Source organism: Ailuropoda melanoleuca, chromosome 3 (genome assembly GCF_002007445.2).
Source record: "Ailuropoda melanoleuca isolate Jingjing chromosome 3, ASM200744v2, whole genome shotgun sequence".
NCBI lineage: Eukaryota > Metazoa > Chordata > Mammalia > Carnivora > Ursidae > Ailuropoda > Ailuropoda melanoleuca.
The window spans coordinates 124,808,854-124,823,646 of record NC_048220.1 but is presented as its reverse complement, the minus strand read 5'-3'; positions in this window follow the sequence as shown (position 1 = coordinate 124,823,646).

Here is a 14,793-nt window from a genome sequence, read left to right as displayed (position 1 = left end):
ATATATATATATATATCATAAAACTAGTATCATATATTATATCACCTGAAAATGGTGAGAGTGCTCCTGATCTTCAGAGAGAAGCTGTCAAACTTTCACCATCATGGAGTATGATGTTAGCTGTAACCTTTCTATATATGGCCTTAATCATATTGAAGTACATTCCTTTTATACCCAATTTGTCAATATTGTTTATCATGAAAGGATTTGAATTTTGTCAAATGCTCTTTCTGCAAATATTGAGATGGTCATACAATTTTTATCTTTCATTTTATGAATATGGTGTATCACATTCATTGATTTGTGTATTTTGAACCATCCTTAGATCCAGGGATAAATCCCACTTGATCATGCTGTATGATTCTTTTAATGTACTGTCGAATTTGTTTTTTGCTAATATTCTGCTGATAAATTTTGCATCTATATTCATCAGGGATACTGGTCTATAATTTTCTTTTCTTGTAGTTCCTTATGTGGCTGGGGTATCAGGGTAATGCTGGCCTCATAAAATAAGTTTGAAAGTGTTTCCCTCTCTTCAAATTTTTGGAAGAGTTTCAGAGAGATTGGCAATAATTCTTCAAATGTTCAATAAAATTCAGCATAGAAGGCATCTGCTCCTGGGTTTTTCTTTGTTGGGAGATTTTTAATTACTGATTCAATCTGCCTCCTTGTTATTGGACTGTTCACATTTTCTGTTTCTTCATGATTCTGTAGTGTCTTAAAACTAGTTGGTCAGCTAGTAATTCTATTTTCTTCTGGTCTGGGCTGAGATTGTAGATAAAAGCCTATTCATTCATATATCTGCAAAAAGTTGAAAGTTTTACTGGTGAATGGCTTGTTCGAACCCCAGATGGTCACATTCACATGTTGGGCAATGGCAAGCTTTCTACAGAAGGGATGGAGGTGTCTGTGATGCATTTGGGGCTGGTTCACATAGCAGTAGATTTATAAGGCATGAAAGCAAAATCTGCAAACCCTCTTGTATGCTCTGGACTGGCACGACGTCATTTATGCTCTATTCTATGGGTCAAACCAAATACCAAAGAGAGCTTTGGTTCAAAGGGTGAGAAAATAGATACTATTTTTTGATGGAAAGAGCTGCAAATTCTGTCATTCATTTTGAAATCTGTTACATTTTACTGCCGTGTTTTTCTAATTCTTGATTCTCTTTCTCAACTTCAATATTTGCTCTTGGCCCCTTTATTGTCACAAAACATTAGATACTCCTCTAACCTACTTGAACTCTAAATCCCCTCTAAGATGAGATCTGAAGGTTGTTACAGTTCTCCACTTTGTTGTTAATAAGAAACTCCTGCTGCTAGCACCATGGTCCAAAAGAGCCCCATTAGTTAGATTAGACCGTTATATGAAAGAGGGATATTTGACCTTAAGTGTGATTTTTTTAAGGCTTTTTTTGCTTGCAATATCATGAAGGGAGTACACAAAGTTTAGATCCTTTTGTAATAATACGGAAAAAAACAAATTTCGTGAAGGTCTTTATTTTTATCTCCACCTAATGCAAGAGCAAAAATAAAATAGACACTCTTCCCTGCATCTAGGAAAACCAGACATTTAAAGAAACCCAAAAAATAAAACTGCAGCTTATGTTCTTATTTAAGCCACCAGACAAAGTACCTCTCCACCAACTATGAAATTGACACCTGCTTTCTGTCAAATAAATATCATGTTACTTGTTGTTATTATTGGGTTTTGTTGTTTTTGTTGTTGTTCTGATTTGTTAGTATCATTAATATGTTTGTGTATTCAGAAGTTAAGATATAACTCTCTATCTAAGTCAACTATTAACTCCTAGGTCATTTCCCAAAGAGCTTTCTTCCCAGTTATTATATTTTCTTAATAAATGCAAATTAAGTAATTATCTAGTTAAATTTTGACTAGACATTATTCATTTGAGAAATTGTTGTTTTATAGTGCAAAGGAAGCATTTTTTCCACCTTTGGCACTTTACAATAAACTCATTCCAATCTAAATTGATTGCTGTGGGATTATCTTGGAGTCATTAAAATATTGCTGTATTGACATTCACTAATGTCTTTAATTAGCAATTTCAAATTCCAGTGTTTGGCATTAAATATGAACCGACATAATTTATTATATCCCTATAGCTGTTTATTCAGTTTTGTTTGTTTATCCATTGAGTATATTAAATACTTATTTGACATGCTTTGTGCTATAGTTAAGGAGTCAATGTTTATAGTATATTCAGATTACCCTGTTTACCTTTATAATAAAGATATAGTTGAGATTGTAAAACTTTCTGAACCTAGAATAAGGTAAAAGATCCATTTTCATTGTTTTATTACTTTCAAATTTTCAACAAAATATTGAATTTGTCAGAGATTTTAAAAGATCCACTCTCACACATGAAGTAAGACTCACTCTTCAGAAATTGGAATACTTCAAGAACCAGAGAGTTTTGCTCTGAGAATTGAATTTGGAATCCATGAACACATTATAAGGTTCTTTTGGGTAAATGTATATTCACAGAGTAGCTTCTAAGTTCTCACAAAGGAAAAGCCTGAAAGTGAAGTAAAAGTAAGCAATTCGTCAGTGTGAATCAATAATGGAATATCTTTAGGATAATGGATGAGTGCCTTCTCCTTCTACATCCTCCTTCTTTTCAGGAAATAGCATAATTTAGAGGCCAAACACTTTGAATTAGTGTTGAATGTGTATCTCCCCAAGATGTCCCACTAGCTGTTAACTTGGTTATATTCCCCTGTCAACCACCTTCCCTGGTGGAAAACAAGCAAAACAACATTAATCACATATTTGTTGTGAGAAATAGACAAAATAAGGCCCTTACAGTTGGTGTTCATTTCATATGGTTTCCTTCTTTATATTCTGTATATGCTTTCCAGCAAGAAGGGAAAAATGTCCCTACAATATCAGAACTTAAAAAAAGAAAAGGAAAATACATCAATTCCTTCAAAAATAGGCATGGAAATAAAGTCCTGAATATTTTAATATATGATTATAGGAACTTTCACAGGTTATTTTATGTATCATTCAGCTATACATTCGGTTTGATTATTTTAAAATTTATTTCTTAATGAATGAATATGATCTGGAAAACATTTGAACTCTGAAATGAAACCAGGGTAAAAGGCTATACTGGTGATATGGTTTACAATTATCCAGGATTTCAGGTCCTATCTTAACTAGGGTCCTTTCCTGTTGTGTTTCTTCTGCTTGGAACATTCTTCAAGATATTTTCACTGCTGCTTCCTTCCAATTTAAGGCTTTACTTTCCTGACCACAATAGCTAAAGGAAATTCCCTATCAGTCATTCTTCACTGCATCACCTTAGATGCTTATTCTTAGCACTTATAAGAACAAGGACCTATCCTATTTTTTATGTATGGCTGATTAGTATCTGACTGGTTTTTTTAATATATAAATTCCTTAAGGCCAAAACACTTATTTTCCTTTGTCATCCCTATATTATCTGTGTCCAGAAGAAAGTTTGATAAATAATATTCACTTAATATGTATTAATATGTATTAACTGATGAACAAGTGAGAGTTTTCTAGTCTTTAATCTTTCTATTTCTATATTCCCTCTGGATGTCAGCATCAATGTAATATTGACAGGTCTGTATGGATCTGTGTGCAATTTATCTTGGAACCTGAATAGGCAATGAACTATAACTTATCTGTGCCCAAGAATGAAAATATCCCTTATCACTCTGGGCCTATTGAGGGTACCTAAATAGTGTGTAAGGAGTTCAGTTCTAAATGAGGAATAATATAAAACAGCATCAGACACCAACCACTTCAACTGCTAAAAAGGAAAGAATATATCCTATTTTGAGGTAAATTTTAATGTATAAAATAGAAAGAATATTTTGAAAGTTTAAGAATTGAAGATCATACTTTTTAGAAAGTCAACTTCAATATGCATGATAAAGCATCTATATTCAAACTTCATCTTTATGCCTGTAGCTTTGGATATTAAATGGATTGATACTTTTGAAAAGGAACTCCTACAGCTATTTTAGTTCTCTGTCCCATTACACTTCATCTTCTTGCTGCTTAGTTTTGAGCTCAAAATTTGATACAGGCTCTTCCTGTATGAATATTAGAGGATCTAATAATTATAGTTTAATAAAATGAAACTCAAGGGTAAGATTCATCAACTAGAGAAATGTAGGGTTTTTTCATGCAATTTAATAACATCAAATGGCCTCTATAATCATTTCCATATAAAGCATCAAAAATGGCTTAACTGGGCTCATGCAGGTAGTTAAAAATATGCTCAGACAGATTGTATGGAAGTGTGTCAATTTTATTTAAATTACATTTTATTATTCTTTTCAAAATTATTTATATAATTATAAATCCAATTTACAAATATTCTGTATATAGTAAAAATTAGATGGACTTTTTGACATTTAGTATTTAACATTAGACATAAAACATTGAAATAGACAGCTGAAAGGGATATCGATGTGGCCTATACACACCAGATTTAGGACTGGCAATTCCCAACTTTGTGAAACATAGTTGTTAATATTACCATTAGAGAACTTCCAAATAGAAATTTTAAAAATATTAAATAAAATTTCACTTGGGTAATCATTACATGTACACATACGAAGTATTACTGAGGTAAGTCTGAACATATACAAATTTTGAGAAGTGAAGATTCAAATGTAGCCACTCCAGTTATAGCCTTTGGTAGGAGACATTGATTTTCCATTAACCTTATTAGTGCAGGGGATTCTCAGTCAGAATGTTAAAAGGACACTTATACTAACAATGTTAGAAGAAAAGGTACTTCCAATTGAATTAGAAATTAGATGATGTAATACAAGTAGAAAAAGGAAAATCCCAAGAATTACAATGAGTTAGCTGGGTTTCTAGTACTGGTTTGCACAGATACAAACAGCTGAATTTTGGGAAAGTGAAAGTAGTTCACCGAGAGCCTTATTTTTTCACCCTTAAACTGGAAGTAGCACTATTTTCTCCAAGACAATAGGATAAAGTAATTAAAATTCATAAGATTATAGATAACTATTCTAAAGTGTTATTCAATATTTAGTTTGCGACAGTACACTAGAGGTCTTTTCTAGTGAAATAAGGAATCAAAAATAAATTAAAGACAGACAGATGAGAAGAAAAATTAAAATGCTCCATTTTTCAGATAACATACTTGTGTAAATATAGAATTCACCAAACTATTTGAAATAATGAGTAAACAAGTGAATCAATTAAGTGAATCAATTAAGATACAAATTAATATACAAAAACAAAATAAAACAAAACATCTTGTATTTCTAAACACTAGCAACAATGTGGGAATGAATTTATAGGTAATTTAGGAGAAAAAAATAAAACACCAGCAGCATAGCTAATGAAAGATGTAAATAACTTCAGTAAAGCATTAAGTATATTCTTGGAAAAAAATCAATCGAGATATTTGATGTTAATTTATTATAGAACTCAGTATTACAAAGATGTCAATTCAATCAATTAAATTACACATTCAGTGGAATAACCTCTCAAAATACCAACAGAATTTTTGTGGAAAACAACAAGTTGATTCTAAAATTTATATTGGGATACAAAATATTGAAAATAGCTCTGACAATATTGACAAACAAAGCTTGAATACTTAAACAAAGAGAAATCAAGACTTAGTAGAATTTATTATTAATATGGCAGAAAAATACTCGTCCACTGGAATATGCAAGACATTAATGGAAGAGATTAAATACCCCAAAAACCTGCCAAACTTATGAAATTTCCTGTAATCATAATATCAAATAATGTAGAACAATAAAAATGAATGAAATTCACTTATGGCACAATATTTCAAAATTTCTCAAAAATTATTAAACAATCTGAAAATTCACAAAATACATATTCAATTAACAAAGAATTGGATTGTCAAGTGCAACTTTTATGAATTAAGGATCTTACCCATTTTACTAAAATGTTTAAGATTATAAGATACCAAGAGACAATTGTAAATCAGGGTTAAGTCTCTCCTTGTCTTCCCTTTCATCATTGAACAGACTGTCTTGACTAGAGTGGAAGAGATCTCTAACGAGGTACATGGGTAACCTCATACATAGAGAAGCATCTAGGTTACAAGATATCTCTGCTTAATACCCACAGAAAGTTATGTAGCTTACTTTACATTCAGTGAGGATATATTCCTCATAAATCTATAGATTGAAGGTTTGCTTACCATCAGCAATTATAAAGTAGGTGCTAAAAGCATTTCCTAGATATGGAGTTTATTTCTAGCAATTACCATCATCCCCTCCACTGGTAGGTCAATGATTGGCATGGATACATAGATATTGATCAGGCTCCCTGCCTTCTTTCTTTCTTTCTTTTCTTTTTTCTTTTAGGTCCTTCAGATATTGCTCTAGTGTATTTCCACAAATAAATAGCCTAGTTCTATACAGTAGTATCATTTTTTTTTCTGATGTAAAGTTCGATGATTAATTAGTTGCGTATAACACCCAGTGCACTATGCCTTCTTCCTTTTACCAGGAACAAATTCCAGTAATTGAGCGAAGAATGGATCACAAGCCAATTGCTTTTGTTTCTTCATTCATGCATACATACGCTTTAAGGTACATAGAATTGCTCTGAAAGGGCCCATGAAAAATAAAAATTGTAGTAGCTTCTGCAGAAAGAAATTCTGACTGCTGACATATAAAAAAGAAGTTCTGTTATACTATAACCTTTCTTACCGTAAGACTTTTCTACAGCGTATATTCATTAATTTATGGAAAATAATCTTATCTTTGGATTTTAAAAAGTGTTCTCCTTAAAAATCAAACCAAAACAAAGTGAAAAACTACTTGAGTGGCCAAGTATATAATACAAGGAATGAAAATAGTGGATTATCTCCAGGTGCAGTATTTTCAAGATCTATCTTGCTTTTCCAGGACAGCTCGCTTCCCGTCTGATGATCATAGTTTAGGGCAAGTGTTCCAGTACTATCTGGCCATTTCTGCTAAATGTAGGACTCTTTAAGAGCCATTTTTACTTTAGAATTCTCCATTGGTATTATGAAGATTTTGTCAAATCTGTACATATTTGGTGAGTCTCCTTAACCAGTCCCACTCCCGTCCCACTTTCCTTTAAGGTTTTGGTCTGAAAGCTTTTCACGTGTAATTATTTCTCCTCTCATTTTTATCTTTTATAATATAATGCTGACATTATTTTATTTGTATTTACTTATTTATTTTTCTTTTTTTCCTTTTTTTTATTAGTTTCAGAGGTAGAATTTAGTGATTCATCAGTTGCGTATAACACCCAGTGCTCATTATATCAAGCACCCTCCTTAATGCCCATCACCCAATTATCCCTTCCTCCCACCTACCTCCCCTCCAGTAACCCTCAGTTTGTCTCCTAGAGTTCAGCATCTCTTATGGTTTGCCTCCCTCTTAATTTTCATCTTATTTTATTTTTCCTTCCCTTCTCCTATGTTCATCTGTTTTGTTTCTTAAATTCCACATACTTTTTTTTTTTTTATTTTTTCGAGAGCTACTCATACTTTGGCTCCCTTGAAAGATGAACTATATAAATGCTTATCCTTGTGCTTAATTAAGGGTTCAGGACTTTAACTAAAATAAGGGGGAAAAGGGATTTACGTCTTGTTTTCTGGCATTCAATTTTCCTTAGTTGTTCAGGTTCTTTAAGAAAATATGTATATGAACATTTTTCCTATAGTTTAGGACCACATATAATAAATATATTTGTATATAGTATGCCACATTTACCTGTTCATGAGTTAACAGAGAGAAGTTTGCACAGGTGTCCAGAGTACCAACCATTTTCATTTAAGTATATTGTTGATACAAAATGTTATATTGGTTTTAGGTGTACAACATAGTGATTCAACAAGTTTATGCATTATGCTATGTATACCACCAGTGTAGCTACCATCCATCATCTGACACTCTTAACTGTCTTTCATTTTCTGCTTCCCAGAGAGCCAAACTAATACAGCTGAAATGAGGAATGGCCAAGAATATAGCTGGTAAGATGAAGATTTAGGACTAGATCTCTCACCACCTGGCTGGTGATGAAGACCTGATACTATAAGGTGTGAGGAGCATGAAAAATCCCTGATAGAAGTCCAACTTTTGAGACTTTCATCTGGGTTGATTTGGTTATGCACCAGTGGAGAGAAATAGCCAGTGTGTAACAATGATTTAGTCATTTAAAAAGTAAAGGGTGGAGAATAAAATATATAAGGACAATGGGCTTGGTTGGTTGTTATCAAATTTCATTGATGTGCTAAACAGAGTGAAAGAGTAGAGGGAGTTAACCACCAATTGGCAACTAAGAGTGAAGTGCAAAGGGTCTCTGTGGTGGCTTGCAAAGGGCCCTTATCTTTTGAAATGGGAGAGGAAAAAAAATCTAAAAACCAAACCCAAAATTCATCAATTGGAGTCCTTGAGCTTTAAAAATTATTGAATCTTCAGTCCATGCAGGTCTGCAATGCCAAGCTCAGTGCCCTTGTTAGAAAACCTAGAACTTTTCATGTACGGGCCAGGGACATGTGAATGGATACTCCTGAAGGCTAAAGGTACCATGATATTCTTCCTATTGTCCCTCCCTTCTTAGAAGGAGATCATACAGAGACCAGGGAATGAATAAAGTCTTGACTAAACTGTCCTTAGAGTGGATCTTCTGGGTTTCCAAATGAATAATTCATAATGACACTTGGTAATTGTAGAAATTCTAGATTGTGGAGTAAAAGAAATTATAGTGGGAAAGATGAAATGGAAGCCTCTGAAACCTCCCCATTTCAACCAACAATCAATATAGCAAATCAGAGGTAACATGACAATCTGGTTTGAGTGGTGAAAAACTACAAGCTTTAGGAATCTGAAGAATTCAGGAATAGTCTATTATATCTCCATTTTATTCACTATTCTGATCACTGACGAAATATATCCTGAAAATGACTCAAAGGCTATCACAAGATCTAGATGGTACCTTCGGTAGAGCACATTAATAAGATCTCAAGATATAAAGGCATTCATTGCCCAATTCTGTCTTCCTCCATTCCTATTTTTCATAGCCTTTACCATAAAATATACTGCTCTATTATATGTGCCCCCAATTTAATAACATATATAATTTCAGTATCTCCTTACTGAAGGACTTGACTAACACAACTGCTGAACATGATGGCAGTCAAAAAAAAAAAAAAAGAAAGAAAGAAATACACATCTTGAGTATGAGAATTTTGACCCATGTGACTGCTGTAGCTCAAAATGGTGAGAATGGGAATACAATTGTCATTAATATAAGTGAACATATCCAACTAGAAAGGTTTGTAACCAAATACTTGAGATTAGTGTTCTAGGACATTTAAAGAAACTTTAGAATATGTTGTACTCTGTTGGGTAGGGTAAAATCATTATATGACTTTTAACACAACTTCAAACACCTTATAACTCTTATAACACTTATAACTCAGTGTGTGACTGCCCTGAGGACTACACCATGATCCAAAAAAAAAAAAAATCTCCAGTGATTGCATATTGAAAGATGCTTCTGTGAATCTGCCCTTTACAACTAACAAAACTAAGTAGTGAAGAATATGGAGAGAGGCACTCCTATCTAACTAATTCTAAGAATCACTTCCTTATACATAGGTGTGTATATATATATACACACACACACATAGGTGTGTATAAACTCTGAAGGGGAATATGAAAGTAAACTACTCATTACTAGTTAAGAATAAGAGAAATAAAGCATTTGTCTACAAAGCACACTGCTAGAGTGAGATTTAGAGAGTCAATGGTACAGATTTCTACCTTTAAAAATGACTGAAGAAGGAATTAATAGTTCTACTCAAAATTATCTCCTCCATAACATGTCATAACAACTGATGGTGACATGTGACTTCTGCTTACATTTCATTGATTAGATCAGCCACATGGTTTTACAAGAGGACTGGTAATTACACATTAGAAAATGGAATAATGCATATGCTCTGTTATTCTGCTATAAATAGTGTTATAAAACACTACCAGCTAATAAATTTTAGTATGAAAAATAATATAAATCATGCTAACTAAAAAGAAAATTCCTTAAAAATGGGCCCTAGAGGTCAATTTTTAGATGGTAGAAGAAGGACATCCAAAAATCCACATTGCCATAAAAGCAAGGCAAGAAAATCTGTCAAAATCAATGCTTTCAGAATTCAGGAAATTAGAAGATTGCAACAATCTGAAAAACGTTTATTCAAGAAAAATGATTTAATCTCAGTGAGAGCAGCAAGCTTTGTGGCACTTTAACTTGCCTTAATCCCATACTGTTCCCCAGATTTACAATACTCTTAAAAACCAGCAACCTCATAATATAATACTATAAAAACTAGCAAACAACCACTGGAGGAGTACAACAGATATGAATATCCAAAATAAAAAGCTCAAAGCCCAGAGAATTGCCATTATTTGACTGGCCTGGCAGCTCCCTAAAAAGCTTGATTCTCTGGGCTTCTCTATATTCGATGTGGCAGAGACCTTGCTTTTTGCAAACAGCCCTACCTACCCTTGGGACATTTTTCAAAATAAATGGAGGAAATTAACAACACCTACCTGAGGTGGTAGTAGTTGGGTCCAACAAATATCTGGCCAAAAAGCTCATAAGGAAAAAAATAGGAAATGAGATATTCATAGGGCACTTTGAAAACCTCCAACATGCTCTAGGATTTGGAAACTGTGTACATGTACAGAGCTGTGTACATACCCAGGACCTTGCACATGCCCAGCAAAGACCTGAGAAGGCCCTAAACTCTGAACTCTCATTGAACTTAAGAGTAGGCAAAAAAGAAGTGAAAATTAAGGTAGGCTTACAAACTGCCCGGCAGAGGATTAAAAACAGGTGCACAGACACAAACACACATTCCATTAGCAAAGACTAGGAGACTTACTGGTTTAAAGAATATAAGGGAATCTCTCAAGTGAACATTAAGAACTGAGCATGGAATCCACATGAGGAGAAAAAAGAAAAGATTTTACAGATTTATTTCAGAAATCTCACTAATGAACATGTAGTAGCAATGAAAACAACAACAGGGAACCCTAAGGAATGAGGTAGGGGTGGTGATTTTCAAAGTTGCCACATTTGAAATGTTAACTAGGTGTACAGAGACAGACCAACAAAGCCTGAAGAGACCAAAACAAACAAGCTGATTTGCTTGAGTTGCTACATTTTATTATTATAAAATTTTAGGGTTTTTTAAATAGTAATATTAAGAGAAATGCAAAAAGACAGGAAAATATAGTCTATTCACAGGAAAATAAATATAGCCATTAAAAACTGTTTCTGAGGAAGTCTAAATTACTAATATTTTTTGAAAAATGAACCAAATAGAAATTCTAGAGTTGAGGGGCGCCTGGGTGGCACAGCGGTTAAGCGTCTGCCTTCGGCTCAGGGCGTGATCCTGGTGTTATGGGATCGAGCCCCATGTNAGTTGAAAACCCAAAAATTGAAATAAAAAATTCATTAGAGTGTCCTAAACAACATATTTGAACATCTAGAGTAAATAATCAGCAACTTGAAGACAGAAAAACTGAGATTATCCAATTTGAGTAACAGGACAGAAGGAAAAAAAAAAAAAACAATGAAGAATGATGAATAGGACTTCAGAGATGTGTAGGACACTATCAAGTACATCAAAATATTCATAGTGGGAGTCCCAGAAGAAGGCAAGAGAAAGGGACAGAAAAATATTTGAAGAAAAAAATGCTAAATCTTTCCAAATTTGATGGAAACCATTGATCTTCACAGCTAAGAATTTCAACAAACTTGATGTAGGGTAAACTCAAAGAAAGCCATGTATAGACTCAGTATGGAAAAATTGTCAAAATACAAAACAAAATCTTGAAAATAGCAAAAATTGTACTTACCATGTGAAAGGGATCCTCAACAAAATTAGCAGCTGGCTTCTTATGAAGATCAGAAGGCAGGTGGGTGTCATATTCAGAAAAAAGAACAAAGCCAAGCAAGAATAAATCAGACAAAAATAGATGTTATAACAAAATTGCTATTGGAGTCAAATATTTTGTAATCATGAAATGGCCAATGTATCAGAAGGACACAAGAATTATAAATATATGTACACTTAACAACATAGGCCTAAAATATATGAAACAGAGACTGAAAAATTGAAGAAAGAAATAGACAATTTAACAATAATAGTAAGAAACTTTATTACCCAACCACCAATAATAAATATAACATCTCAGCAGAAGAACAAGAAGTGAAAGACCTGAACAACACTACAAACCATCTAGACCTAAGAGATATCAATAGAACATTTCAATGTAAAACAGGAGAATACATGTTCTTCTCAGAGCGCACATAAAATTCTTCAGGATAGATCATATTTTAAAATAGAAAACACGCGATGGATGAAAAAAGCATGAAATCATATATATTATGTCTGACCATAATGGATTGAATTAGAAATTACATGTAATTAATAATAACACGTAGAAATTGGCTGAAGTCATAAATATATGGAAACCAAACCGCACCCTTTTAAATAACTAATTATCAAAGAAGAAATCACAAAGGAAACTAGAAAAAAAGAACTTTGAAATGGGTGAAAATAGAAATTCAACATACTATAATTTACGGGATGAAGCTAAAGGAGTGCTTACAGGAAATTTATAGCTTTATTTATTTTTATGATTATTTTTTATTTCAATTCAATTAATTAATATATAACGTATTATGGGTTTCAGAGGTAGAGGTCAGTGATTCATCAGTCTTATATAATACCCAGTGCTCATTATATCAGGTGCCCAGTTACCATATCTCCCCACTCCCCTCCCTTCCAGCAACCCTCAGTTTGTTTTCTAAGATTAAGAGTTTCTTATGGTTTGTCTCCCTCTCTGTTTTCATCTTGTTTCATATTTTCCTCTCTTCCCCTATGAACCTCTGCCTTGTTTCTTAAATTCCACATACTAGTGAGATCACATGATAATTGTCTTTCTCTGATTGACTTATTTCACTTAGCATAATCCGTTCTAGTTCCATCCATGTCATTACAAATGGCAAGATTTCATTTTTTGATGGCTGCATAATAAACCATTGTGTATATACATACACACAGTTGGTGGGGACTTTGTCTGGTTTTGGGATCAAGGTAATGCTGGTCTCATAGAAAGAGTTTGGAAGTTTTCCTTCCATTTCTATTTTTTGAAACAGTTTCAGAAGACTTGTTAATCCTTCTTTAAATGTTTGGTAGAATTCCCTTGGGAAATCATCTGGCCCTGGACTCGTTTTTTGGGAGATTTTTGATTAGTGCTTCAATTTCCTCGCTGGTTATGGGTCTGTTCAGGTTTTCTATTTCTTCCTGGTTCAATTTTGGTAGTTTATACATCTCTAGGATTGCATCCATTTCTTCCAGATTGCCTAATTTGTTGGCATATAGTTACTCATAATACATTCCTCTAATCGTATTTCTTTGGTGTTGATTGTGATCTCTCCTCTTTCATTCATGATGTTATTTATTTGGATCCTTTCTCTTTTCTTTTTGAAAAATATGGCCAGGGGATTATCAATTAATCAATTAATACTTTCAATGAACCAGCTTCTAGTACTGTTCCTTTTGTTTCTCTTTCATTGATTTATGCTCTAATCTTTAATTCTCTACTCCTGCTGTGTTTAGGCTTTATTTGCTGTTCTTTCTCCAGCTCCTTTAGGTGTAAGGCTAGGCTGTGTATTTGAGACCTTTTTATTTCTTAAGAAAGGCTTATATTGCTATATACTTCCCACTTAGGACTGCCTTTGTTGCATCCCAAAGATTTTGAACAGTTGTGCTTTCATTTTCATTTATTTCCATGAATTTTTTAATTCTTTTCTAATTTTCTGGTTGACCCAGTAATTAGTTCTTTAGCCTCCATGTATTTGAGTCCTTTCCAAATTTCTTCTTCTGATTGAATTCCAGTTTCAAAGCACTGTGGTCTGAAAATATGCGGGGAATGATCCCTATCTTTCGGTACCAGTTGAGACCTGATTTGTGACCTAGTATGTGATGTATTTTGGAGAATGTTCCAGGTGAACTTGAGAAGAATGTGTATTCTGTTGCATTAGGATGGAATGCTCTGAATATATCTGTGAAGTCCATTTGGTCCAGTGTACATTCAAAGCCCTTGTTTCCTTGTTGATCTTCTGCTTAGATGATCTGTCCATTGCAGTGTGGGGGGTATTAAAGTCCCCTACTATTACTGTATTATTACATTTTGTTATTATTTGCCTTATGTAATTGGCTCCTCCTGTTTAGGGGCATAAATATTTGCAGTTGTTAGATCTTCTTGTTGGATAGACCTTTTAATTGTGATATAAGGTCCTTCCTCATCTCTTATTACAGTCTTTGGTTTAAAATCTAATTAGTTTACTATAAGGATTGCCACCAGAACTTTCTTTTGATGTCCATTTGAATGATAAATTCTTTTCTACCTTCATTTTAAATATGGAGGTGACTTTGGGTAAATTGAGTCTCTTGCAGACAGCATATCACTGGGTCTTGCTCTTTTAACCAATTTGATAGATACCCTGTGTCTTTTGATTGGAGCATTTAGCCCATTTACATTCAGAGTAACTATTGAAAGATATGAATCTGGTGCCATTTATTACATGTAAAGTCACTGTTTCTGTATATTGTCTCTGTTCCTTTCTGGTCCATGTTACTTTTGGGCTCTCTCTTTGCTTAGAGGATACCTTTTAACATTTCTTGTAATGTTGGCTTGGTGACCACAAATTCTTTTAGTT